At 42.4% G+C, this 11,547-nt stretch overlaps 1 long non-coding RNA gene across 1 annotated transcript; it reads left to right on the top strand.

The window, feature by feature from the left end:
- Positions 1-7,293: 7,293 nt before the first annotated feature.
- Positions 7,294-11,495, top strand: LOC306923293. The gene is made up of 2 exons (XR_013790015.1): positions 7,294-10,486; positions 10,614-11,495. It is a non-coding gene; the product is annotated as an uncharacterized lncRNA (long non-coding RNA).
- The last annotated feature ends 52 nt before the right edge of the window (positions 11,496-11,547 follow it).

Here is an 11,547-nt window from a genome sequence, read left to right as displayed (position 1 = left end):
TTAATATAGCAACAAAGGCAATTCAAGGATGCAGATGTAGTACAAGCGACAATGCGTTGCATTGCGACTTGTAAGAGCTGCTATTTTCAACAAATCTAAAAGAAATAGAACACAGGGAGTCCATGCGGTACAAAGCATTTTCAAATATGGGTTTGTGGACACATGTATTCATTTCAAGGTCCTTGACATTGAAGCACTGAGAAAACTGTTGCGCCTTTCTTCGTCCTTTTTTTCTTTCCAGACTTGACTACGGTAGCGGTGGTCTCAAAAACATAAGAGAAACTTTGACAGAAAAAGACTCGCTCACCGTATAGAAAATAGAAGTAAAACTCCTTAAACGAAGGTCCTAGGACCGAAACGTTTGCTTTTTAATTGCACTTTGAGCACAGAGCACTTTATGAGCATGATAAAATAAATTAAAAATATTTTCTTAAGTCTCAGTTTAAGGAGTTTTACTTCTATTTTCTATACGGTGAGCAAGTCTTTTTCTGTCAAAGGTCCTCCACGTTTGCACCAACTGCTCTTGCAGATCAACAGCTACCTACAGTACCTTAATTGATGTTGGCTTGACTGAGACAGTCAGACAGTTCAACGCTAACAATGGTCTGGTGATTAGAAGGTGTTTCGATAAAAAAGAACAAAAGAAAGGAAAAAAACACACCCGTGTGAAGTGAGTGGTGCAACTCCGTGTGGGGGTCCCCGGGGGGTCCCTAGAAGTTTCACCCACAGGAACGCGGCCAGGGTGCCGGCCCGGTTCCGGCGAGCCGCCTCTCGCCCGAAATGGGCGAGAAATGACAGAGTTACCGTGTGGAGGTCCCTGGGGGGTCCCCGGAACATCCAGACCCCCAGGAACACGCCCAGGGGGTCAGCCCGGTTCCGGAGAGCCGCCCCGTGTCCAGAATGGTTGAGAAATGACAGTTACTGTGTGGGGGTCCCTCTACTGTACTGTACTGTACTGTACTTTTTTTGTTATCAAATGTTTTTTATTTAAGACAAAATAGCACAATAAAACATGTTAACACCATGAATGAATAAAGAAAACAAAACAAGTAACACGTACAACAGCAAAAGAAAGGAACACAAAAAAAACACCCCTCCCCCGGGACCAAAGATTACTGTACTGTACTGTACTGTACTGTACTGTACTGTAACACAAATCATACAGTTAATGTGTGTGTGTGTGTGTGTGTGTGTGTGTGTGTGTGTGTGTGTGTGTGTCTGACCAAGAAACATATGTACTGTACTACATTTTAGTATGCGTGTGCGTCCGTGCGTGCATATGCGGTTGAAAGCGAGATAATGCAAGAACAAGAGGTAGAGACATTGTAAGAGAAAGGCAGGATTAGGTGTGTGTGTGTGTGTGTGTGTGTGTGTGTGTGTGTGTGTGTGTGTGTGTGTGTGTGTGTGTGTGTGTGTGCGTGCGTGCGTGCGTGCCGTGAGCATGTTGAAATGGGGGTAAATGATGAGCCTTGAGCATTGCCTCATTACTACAACCCCAGGGAGAGAAAGACCTCCTCTGTATGTGATGGATGAAGATTACTTCATTTATGACTCCACCATTCATCACCACGGAGAGGAGAGGAGAGGAGAGGAGAGGGGGGAGAGGAGAGGAGAGGAGAGGAGAGGAGAGGAGAGGAGAGGAGAGGAGAGGAGAGGGGAGAAGAGAGGAGGCGAGGCGAGGCGAGAGGCGAGGCGAGGCGAGGCGAGAGGCGAGGCGAGGCGAGGCGAGGCGACGACACGATACGAGACGAGACGAGACGGGACGAAAAGAGACGAAAAGAGACGAAAAGAGACGAAAAGATAAGATTCAAGGGGAGAGATTGAGAGGAGAGCAGAGGAGAGGAGAGATTCAAGGGGAGAGATTGAGAGGAGAGCAGAGGAGAGGAGAGATTCAAGGGGAGAGATTGAGAGGATAGCAGAGGAGAGGAGAGATTCAAGGGGAGAGATTGAGAGGAGAGCAGAGGAGAGGAGAGATTCAAGGGGAGAGATTGAGAGGAGAGCAGAGGAGAGGAGAGATTCAAGTGAGGAGAGGATACATTACTTTAACAGTAATTCATTGAGACACTTCAGCTCAGATTGACCATAAAAAAACATTTATTGCAAAGCTGTTGCATGTTAGTATGGCGGTGTGGCTCTGCTCATGTGATATCAGATAATCTGTGTACCGAGACACAGGTCTGATATCACATTTGATATCTCCGGTTATCAGAGCAGAGCCAAAGATACAATAATTCCATGAACAACAATACACAGTAATAACACATCAACACGTGATTCAACACAATGAATCAACACAATCACAAACAATCCAATAATATCCCATAACCCATGGACTAAGAACTACAGGGAGGAGGCCGGGGAGGTGGGGGAAATTTTCACACAGACGCTGAACGAGCTGCTTTGACAGCTCAGCATGAAGAATGAGCAGTGAGCTGAGGCTGCTTAAGAAGGCCGCCTGAATTGCATTGTGGGAATGAGGGCATGGATGATATAGCTCATAGCGAATGAGTGAGAAGGGAGATGACCTGGAGAGGCCGCTGATTTAAAGAAGCAGAATGAATTACTAAGGGGAATGAATGAGGGGAACTATATATAATAACCTTCTGCCTTCCGTGCCTCAATGATCACTTACGCTGGATATAATGAGAAGCACCGTCTATACCCTATAAGTGTCAATAGATAATCTATTGCTGCATTTTGGACCTCATTGTACAGTGAAGAGACCAGACTGCATAATCCATCCTGCCATCCAGGCCCTACATACTGTACAGTAACATATTTCCTGATGTGCTGGTTGGTGCCTTGCATGGCTTCCGCCGCCATCGGTGTGTGAATGTGTGTGTGAATGGGTGAATGTAATGCACAATCTATGTAAAGCGCCTTGGATAAAGGCGCTATATAAATGCACCATTTACCATTTATAATCTGTGGGTTTTGTGAATACTGAACCAATGAGACTAAATAATAACTAGTAATGACCCACAGGACGATGACTGGGTGTGTAAACTGATATCATGACTCATACCCGCTCTTGGTTATGCCTGATTTATATTCTTGATCGTACGACGCAGCCTTCAGTCGCGTGCCGGAAATAGCAGCACTACAAGCTCACAACGTGTCGCATACACTTACACAGCGCGTTGTAGATCTGTTGTAGATCTGCTATTTGCGGCTCCTTCGTACAAGGAAGTGTAAGTAAGGAGATGAAGAAGGGTTCTCTTAATTAAGCTGCGTGTAGCAGTTGATGTTTTACTTAGGAATGAAGGACTAGCAATATCAGTGTGTGGATAAATAGTGAGTGGCTTAGTGCAAACCTTTTCATGTCAAGGACCCCCAAATTGGCACTAATTAGCCTGCGGACCCCCATTTGAAAACATATGCCAGGGACCCCCATAAGAGAAGATTTGTACGGCTCTAGCAGAGATTCTCAACCCGTTAATTTCAAGGACCCCGCCCCCAGTTTGACATGCATTAGTCTACGGACCCCCATTTAATGACATTTCTATCTCTGGGACCCTCATATTGTAAAATCAAAGTTAATTTAACTCTGAGAGTGTACAAATCTACACTCTCAGAGTTACATATGGGTCCATTTGGTTCCAAACTATCATTTAGTTTTGGGAACGGCTGCTTTAGGGAACCCGTCTGGGGAACCACAGAGGCCGTGCCTGTCCCAGGTTCGATTCCGGGCCAGGCCATCAACAATGTGTCCATGTGTGTGTGTCCCTGAGCAACACTGCGCTCTCACGAGCCACAATTTATATGTATGTACAAATATACAGTGACAAAAAAACACCCCAAGTGGTGTGGAGTATTCTATCTTCTATTCCAGAGGTTCCCAAACTTTTTAGCCTGTGACCCAAAAGAGAAATTTGATGTCTGCCCCGGATCCAAACTAGTGAAAATAGCAGATCTACAAGCTCGCAATGCGGCGCAAACTTCCGCAAAGCAACACATTGTGAGCCTGTAGATTTGTACACTACTTAAACATTAATTTTCTAATTTATGGAATTTCTTAGATTTTTTTTTATTTCTTCATGAAATAACTGAAAAAGAATCATTGAATTTTGTTTTTAATTGATGAAAAATGAATTTTTTTTGGGGAAATGAGACACCATGAATTTACTACTGGTCAGTGGTAGAAAGTAACTAAGTACATTTATTCAAGTACTGTCCTTGATTGTGGGGTACTTTTACTTTACTTGAGTATTACCATTTTTCGATGCTTGTTTTAAATCTTTTTGAGGATTAATATTCACCTCATTTGGCCTGGGCCGTGGCTCAGCGGTCCAGGCACCTTGGCTGGTAATCCAGTCTGGCAGTGTGCCGCGGGTTCGACTCCCGATCCCGACGGCCTTTACTGCATGTCACCCCCCCCCCCCATCTCTCCCCATTTCCTGTCAGCCTACTGTCTATCCCTCCATAAAATATATAAAGGCGAAAGCCTAAAAAAAATAATTTAAAAAAAATATATATTCACCTCATTCTTGGCCCCTCCTACTGCCTCATTCAATATCGAGTTTTACCGCTTTACATTGGCTAGGAAAATAGCAGATCTACTGTACAAGCTCACAATGCACGTCACAATATTATAGCAAGCAAGGCAGATCAATTCCACAGAAATAACAACAACAAATATGTTTAGTGTGAAGAGAATGAGTCCAGTTTTAAAGGCTGCAAGCTGGTGAAGTGGCCACACTGCCACAGGTGGTTCATGTAACACGAAATAGTGAAAAACGCTGATAGAAAGAGCATTCCGTAAACTTCCAGCTCAGGGCTTTGTCACTATTCGCCAACAGAAGTCTATGAAAAAGACCTGGCCCGATGAAGTGAAGTAGAGTTGTACTCTACGCAACTCTCTGTCTCTAATTGAAGGCTCATTAAGGCCTATTCATAGTTGAGTTCTCGGTAATGAGGTGACCACTGCTATCACCGAAAACTACAACATGACGTCACTGAGCTGCGGTGAAGAGAAAACCACTGCTGCTGCTCTCCCCAGCCCTTCCCTCTGTTTTTACTCACCACCAAAACGGTGGTCACCTGCACTTCAGTGAAAACTCAACTATGAAGAGGCCTTTATGGGCCTGGATACAGGTGAGTACCTGGGAATGAAGTGAGGTGGAATGCAATGCGGGGGCATGGCCAGATTGAGTAGACAGACAGACAGACACAGGTCATAACTGAAACACTGCTAGTATAGTTGTGTCTGAAGTTGTGACGTTCTGCTCCCTATAGCTTCCACTGACCTCACAACACAAAGGATTTAAAAGCCCGTCTAGATTCAGTGTACAGATAGTAGTAGGCCTACTGGTAGCCTCAGTCTGGATGCCATGCTCCTAGTTTCCTTGTTGTGGACAAGGTCTGTCTAAAGAGGACGAGCCGTGAAGACCGTACGGGCGACGCCATGTTGCTCCATGGAAGGAAAGAAACATGCGCAATGGGCTATATGCAGCCAACACTCCCGCGTTCAGCTTCCTTGGTCTCAACTGCGCATGTTTCTTTCCTTCCATGGAGCACCATGGCGTCGCCCGTACGGTCTTTGCGTCTCGTCCTCTTTAGACAGTCCTTGGTTGTGGAGATGTACAGATGGCATACTGATGTACGTAGGATGTGCTCTATATTATGGAGAGTTGGAGACACATCTGTCTTCATAGTTCTTGCTTTGGACTTTTCTCCTTTTCTCTTGTCCATCTACTGTACATCTACTGTAAACCCGTTCTATTCTCAACAGCAGTATTATATGTTTATTTCTCATGTTTATTTTCAAATAACTGAGAACCACTGACCTATTTTTCAATAGCTAAAGCATAACATAATGCTAACACCAAAAGGGCTTCCCGCCCAAAATGGGTTAAGTACAGAAATTCTGAGACAGGCTTTGAAAACAAAGTATTCACATACAGAAAAAACGGTCGACAGCCATAGTTATTTATTGAAGAGGAAGAATTAATGTACATGTCTAATGGTTTATGCCTCCAAAACAGGCAGAGTACAGATAAATAAAGCCTTATTATTTATTTATAAAAACAATCACGGATCATCCCACAAGAACAAAAATCCACAGTCATCAAAAACACTTTTGAAAATTCAAAATTTGTACACAGAACATTATTTACATCATTTTGTTTGCTTTGCCCTTTTTCTCTTTTCTTTGTACATGAAAATAAAAACTTTGTACCTTCTTTGTTTTTAGTACAAATAAAATTGTAAAAATCTTTTCTGGCATACAGTGCAAAACTGTAAGGTCTATAGTAATGATCTCTCAAAGCCACTGTTAATAGTTTAGTAATAATTATTCTAGTGCATTTCTTTTTTTAAATGGGAACACAATTCTTGCTGATGAGTGCACTACACCATCCAGAGGCGATGCTTTCAGCGCACAGGAGATTTGTTTTTTCACTTTGTTGATCCAACGACAGAATAAAAATATCTTCAAAAATAAAATGATTATAAAGAAGAACAACAAAATAAAGGTTGTTGATTTTGATCCTTAGTAGAGGGCATGTTGTATTTATTTTCGAGGACTGCTATCATTCATCACACCTATATTATGTTCTATTTAACACCTGCAAACCACATTATAGAGCTTGTAGATGGGCTATTTTTGGTGTAAGCTTAGCCTAGGGCTCAAGTGGATGCACGACAAAACAGAAGAGGTGGGTTCAGTTCTGTAACTAAACATCAGCACATCATGTGCTCTCTTTGGTAGTGAGTCACGTGGAACGAAGGCCCTGAAGAAGCAGACATGCAGGGTGATGTGCGTCGCTCATTTTACACAGAGACACAACAACGGCAACATTAAATCACAGAGGCATTTTCTTTTGTGAAAGATTGAGAAGTGCTTCTGTTCTTTAAAGGGATATTTCACTTTCAAAACAACTTTTGGTAATTTTATCGTCTACTCAGGCTTATGTGAACACCGCAGACAGTTTTTAAGTTGCTCGATTCAGTATTTAGATATTTGATATTCATTTTAGCTGCCACACCCCCTTCCTACTGTATATAAACCCATTGTAACTTCAAACTCCATTTTAACCATGATAGATTCATCGAAAATACCCAACCTTTTTTCCGGTGACTTTTTTCCGGTGACTCCTTCCAATACATGAGGGGGGCGTGCTTTTTAATTTACTGTTTTTATTTTTAATAATTATTTTTGATGTTTAAGTCTCTTAAACAGGTTATTTTCCAAAATAATTATTAAAAATAAATAAGAACAGTAAATGAAAACACACGGCCCCCTCATGTATTGGAAGGACACTATCAGTCACCAGAAAAAACAGGTTGGGTGTTTTCGATGAATCTCTCATGGTTAAAATGGATTTTGAAGTTATAATGGGTTTGTATAGTAGGAAGGGGCTGGGGCAGCTAAAATTTATATCAAATAACTGAATCAAGTAACCTAAAAACGTCTGAGGTGTTCACATAAGCCTGCAGAGTAGATGATGATAAAATGACCAATTTTCCAATTCATTTTGGTTTTTAAACGCTTTCAATAAATTAACCCAACAAAGTTAATGGTCTCGTGAAAAATGTGTGTATGCAACTTCATTCCTAAACACAAGGCTATGCATGCAATTCCTTTATACAAGTGGTTAAAGCATCTATTTCCGTGGTTGTAGTCACTTTGTGACATCGCATGGAGATGCTAGCCTGGCTCCAGCCCTGAATCACTACCATTAAAAAAAGATCTCCTGGCGAAACGAAATGAAAATTCAGACTGATTGTCAGGCTATGGAGATGCCCATATTATAATCACTGCCACAGTGCCCCCCAGGGGGTGAAAAGTGTAAGGACAATTCAACATTTTCCTCTGGTATATTCATAGTGTGAACAACGATGAACAAAAATACAATTGTGATTGTTTTGGCAGAGCTATACTACTGTACGCAGCACGACTGAAAACATGATTCTCAGTCTCTTTGATTGTCTGTGAAAATGGCCACATGGCAGCATAATTATGTAAAATTGATATTGCATATTTTAATAGGAAAACGAATCACGCTAATTAATTTAATTGTTTGAATTAAGAACCAGAGCAGAAGGAAAAAAAGCATAACATTTTTAACAGAAATGAAAGATGGGGGTGGAAGAAGATGAAATTATAGTAAAAAATAAAAAAGAGAAGACAGAGAGAGAGAGAGAGAGAGAGAGAGAGAGAGAGAGAGAGAGGGGTTAAGGAGATGAGGAGAAAAATAGCAAATAATTACCGGAGCGAGGGAGGGAGGAGAGGAAGAATGTCTGCTGTGCTTTCAGCCTCTTTTCAGCGGAGAGGGCAGAGATGGCATGTTGTTGTTGGTGTGAAATATTCCTCCAGCTATGCCTATGAATCCCATCGGCCTCAGAGGGCCTCAGAGCAGGCAGGCAGAGAGCATGATGGGAGGAGAAAATCAATGTGCCGGAAATATAGATCTATGACTTATTACTGGGTGGATGGCGAGGCGTCAATGCAACCTCTGTGTGTGTGTGTGTGTGTGTGTGTGTGTGTGTGTGTGTTGATATATAAAGACAGAATAGGTTGCAGAGGGGAAAATATACCAATACAGTAATGGATCAAACCACTTTCCGTTCTGTAAATTCAGGATTTCTATAAAATCCATAGATTGTAGACTCCTTTGGCATGAGAAGCAAATAACTGCTCTATTATCGTAACATTTTATTCAAATTAAAAGTCAACTAAACCGCCCTGCGACACAAAAACATGACACTTAACTTTTTTTTCTTTCTATAAACCTTTTACACATTTATTTTGAAGGTAAAAAGCACGAGATTGTCTCTGTCTTTTAAAGCTGGAAGTATGCAAGAATACTTCCTTACAAATATTACTACAAATATATACTTCAAACATCTATATACCTAAAGTGCTCATTAAAAAAAATAAGAAAAAAAAATCTCTATAGCCATGGTCTTATTGCACTCCAGTGACGGACAAACAGAATGCTGTTGTATTGCAGTGATTGTCAACACTGACTCGTAGATTGTATATGATGGCAGTGACAAGCAGAACAGAATCCTATTGGATTACACCCACTGATTCAAGGATGCACGCGCCCATTCAAAGCACAACACCAGTGGCGTGCACAGACATTTAGAGGGGCAGGTGCTCAAATGAAAAAAGGGCACCTTGTGCAGCGCGTGGAACCGGCCGGTTGCCTTAATAGTGTGGGATTTATAGATTTTGGGGCATAAATAATATATTCGAAGGTTTTTTTTTTTTATCAAGAATTGATCAATGTCACCATGGTCCACATACTGTACACTGTATACAAAAAAAAGAAAAAAAATACGTTTTTTTTTCTCCAAAAGGGCACATTGCCAAAAGGGCTCTAGCACCCCCTAGTGTCTATCTGTGCACGCCACTGCACAACACTGTACATATTAAAACCCATTTAGACCTGATGCCGAGTCCAAAAAAAAAACACCTTCTAAAATAACCAAGTTTTCTGAAAAACAAAAAAAAAAGAATGTTATTATAATAGTCTGTCAGGTGGAAACCTCATATTTCATAAAAAAAATAAAAAAAATAGCAAAAGCTACCGCGTTTTAACGTTAATTTACGGGGGGGGGGGGGGGAACACACACAAAAAAAGGTTAGCATGTAAGAGGTTTTTGCCCGACAACAGCAGTATATCATATACTGTATAGCAACAACTAAAATGACACAGAGGTGTTGCCAGGTTGAAAGGTATAGCAAGCAATCCAAGGTCTAAATGGATAACAACAACACATGTAATCCGGTACGGTACAGTTAGCGAGTGATGCTATTTAGTGAGAACAGAATCACCAGATATTAAATAATAGTGGTACAGGTATTTTAACTCCATTAAAAACTCCTCCGTTTGAGAATAGGGGGAAACTTAGTGGCTTTGCGTCAGTTTCGGAAAAATAAGTGGCTTCGAATATGGATGTCCTGTATTAACCAGGGGTGGCTGTTACTCTCGGCAGGTTTGGTCTCAGTTGTGATGTGATTTCATTACCTCTGAAGTAGTGAGGTACCCTAACCAGGGCCCAGTATGCAAACATGGGGCAGGTTTAACACCATTTGTTTAAATCCACCCCTTGGAAATGCAGCAGGTTCCACACAGAGATCTCAGACTAATACACAGTGATATGAATCTGGCCATGGCAGACTAGGATGACTCCAGTATCCAATACCTCCACATGGATACGGAGGGACACTCCCTCCCAGCAGTGATCGTCTCAAAAAGCAACCACACACGCACTCTAGTTCTAGGACTGACAAAAAGGGATCAGCAACACTTGAGTCTAGCGTCATCATGACGAGACAAAAAGTCAGCACAGGCCTTCAGTTTGTCCCAGACCATCCAGTCCCAGACCATCCAGTCCCAGACCATCCAGTCCCAGACCATCCAGACCATCCAGACCATCCAGTTTCAATGGATCAACGATTCAAAAGGAATATTAAAATCTCATTTAGATTGGTGGAACCTTTGGTGCTTTCATGGAACCGCCGGACATTCTTTTGGTTCCAGTTCCGAACCAACCTTTAGGGTTCTGAACCCAATTAATTCTCAGTGGAAACACTGGACTGGTTCAATACTAGGCAGGGAAAAGAACCGCTTCGGTTCAACCTCGGTGGAAAAGGCGGCCAGAGAGAACCTTTGTCTCTCTCTGGCCAGGCTCTCTGCTGGTGAAACTGACTCGTCATCCATTAGTCATGTCTGGGGTTGTGACTGTGCGTGTGTGTGCGTGTGTGTGTGTGTGGTTCACATGTGCTCCTAACGGCTGCACTAAACAGCACAGCAGTGCATCCTAATGGCTCTACTACTGGTCTAACTTTATTGTGTGTGTGCGTGTGCGTGTGCGTGTGCTCGTGCGTGTCTACTACTGGTCTAACTTTATTGTGTGTGTGCGTGTGCTCGTGCGTGCGTGCGTGCGTGCGTGCGTGTCTACTACTGGTCTAACTTTATTGTGTGTGTGCGTGTGCTCGTGCGTGCGTGCGTGTCTACTACTGGTCTAACTTTATTGTGTGTGTGCGTGTGCTCGTGCGTGCGTGCGTGCGTGCGTACTGTGGAAGATAAGCAGAAAATACTGGATTGACTAAATTGCCTCGGGGGAGGAGGGTGTTGCTAAACTCCATCCTTACAGAGAACCTGACGTCACTCCCTCATCCTCATTGGTCACGGAAGTGTTTTCTCTATGGAAAATAACATTGGTTATCTTCGTCTCATATAAAAAAAAACTGTCCCAGAGCTATTGTCAGGAAGGTGGCTCTGTATAGTTTACCATAGTCAGTCAGTCACTCATCGTTTCCTTTGCCGTCAGATGCTTCATATCCATATGAGTCAAGCAAGCCGCCTGGATTGCGTGAATTACGTCAGAATTTCGGTGCTCTATAGAAAACCACTAACAGTTCCTGGTTCATCAAGAATGAATGAAACCAAAACCAAGGAGGACACAAATCCTTAGTGTTCCTCTGAGATTTTTGTGGGGGGGGGGGGGGGGGGGGGGCTTTTCTTTGAAATAATTTAAAACAGCATCATAGTCAATGACATGTTCTTGTGAGATGTTAGTTAAAACAGTGGT

Source organism: Electrona antarctica (genome assembly GCF_951216825.1).
Source record: "Electrona antarctica genome assembly, chromosome: 5".
NCBI lineage: Eukaryota > Metazoa > Chordata > Actinopteri > Myctophiformes > Myctophidae > Electrona > Electrona antarctica.
The sequence above is the reverse complement of the archived record's forward strand: the minus strand, read 5'-3'. Positions and strand labels throughout refer to the sequence as shown.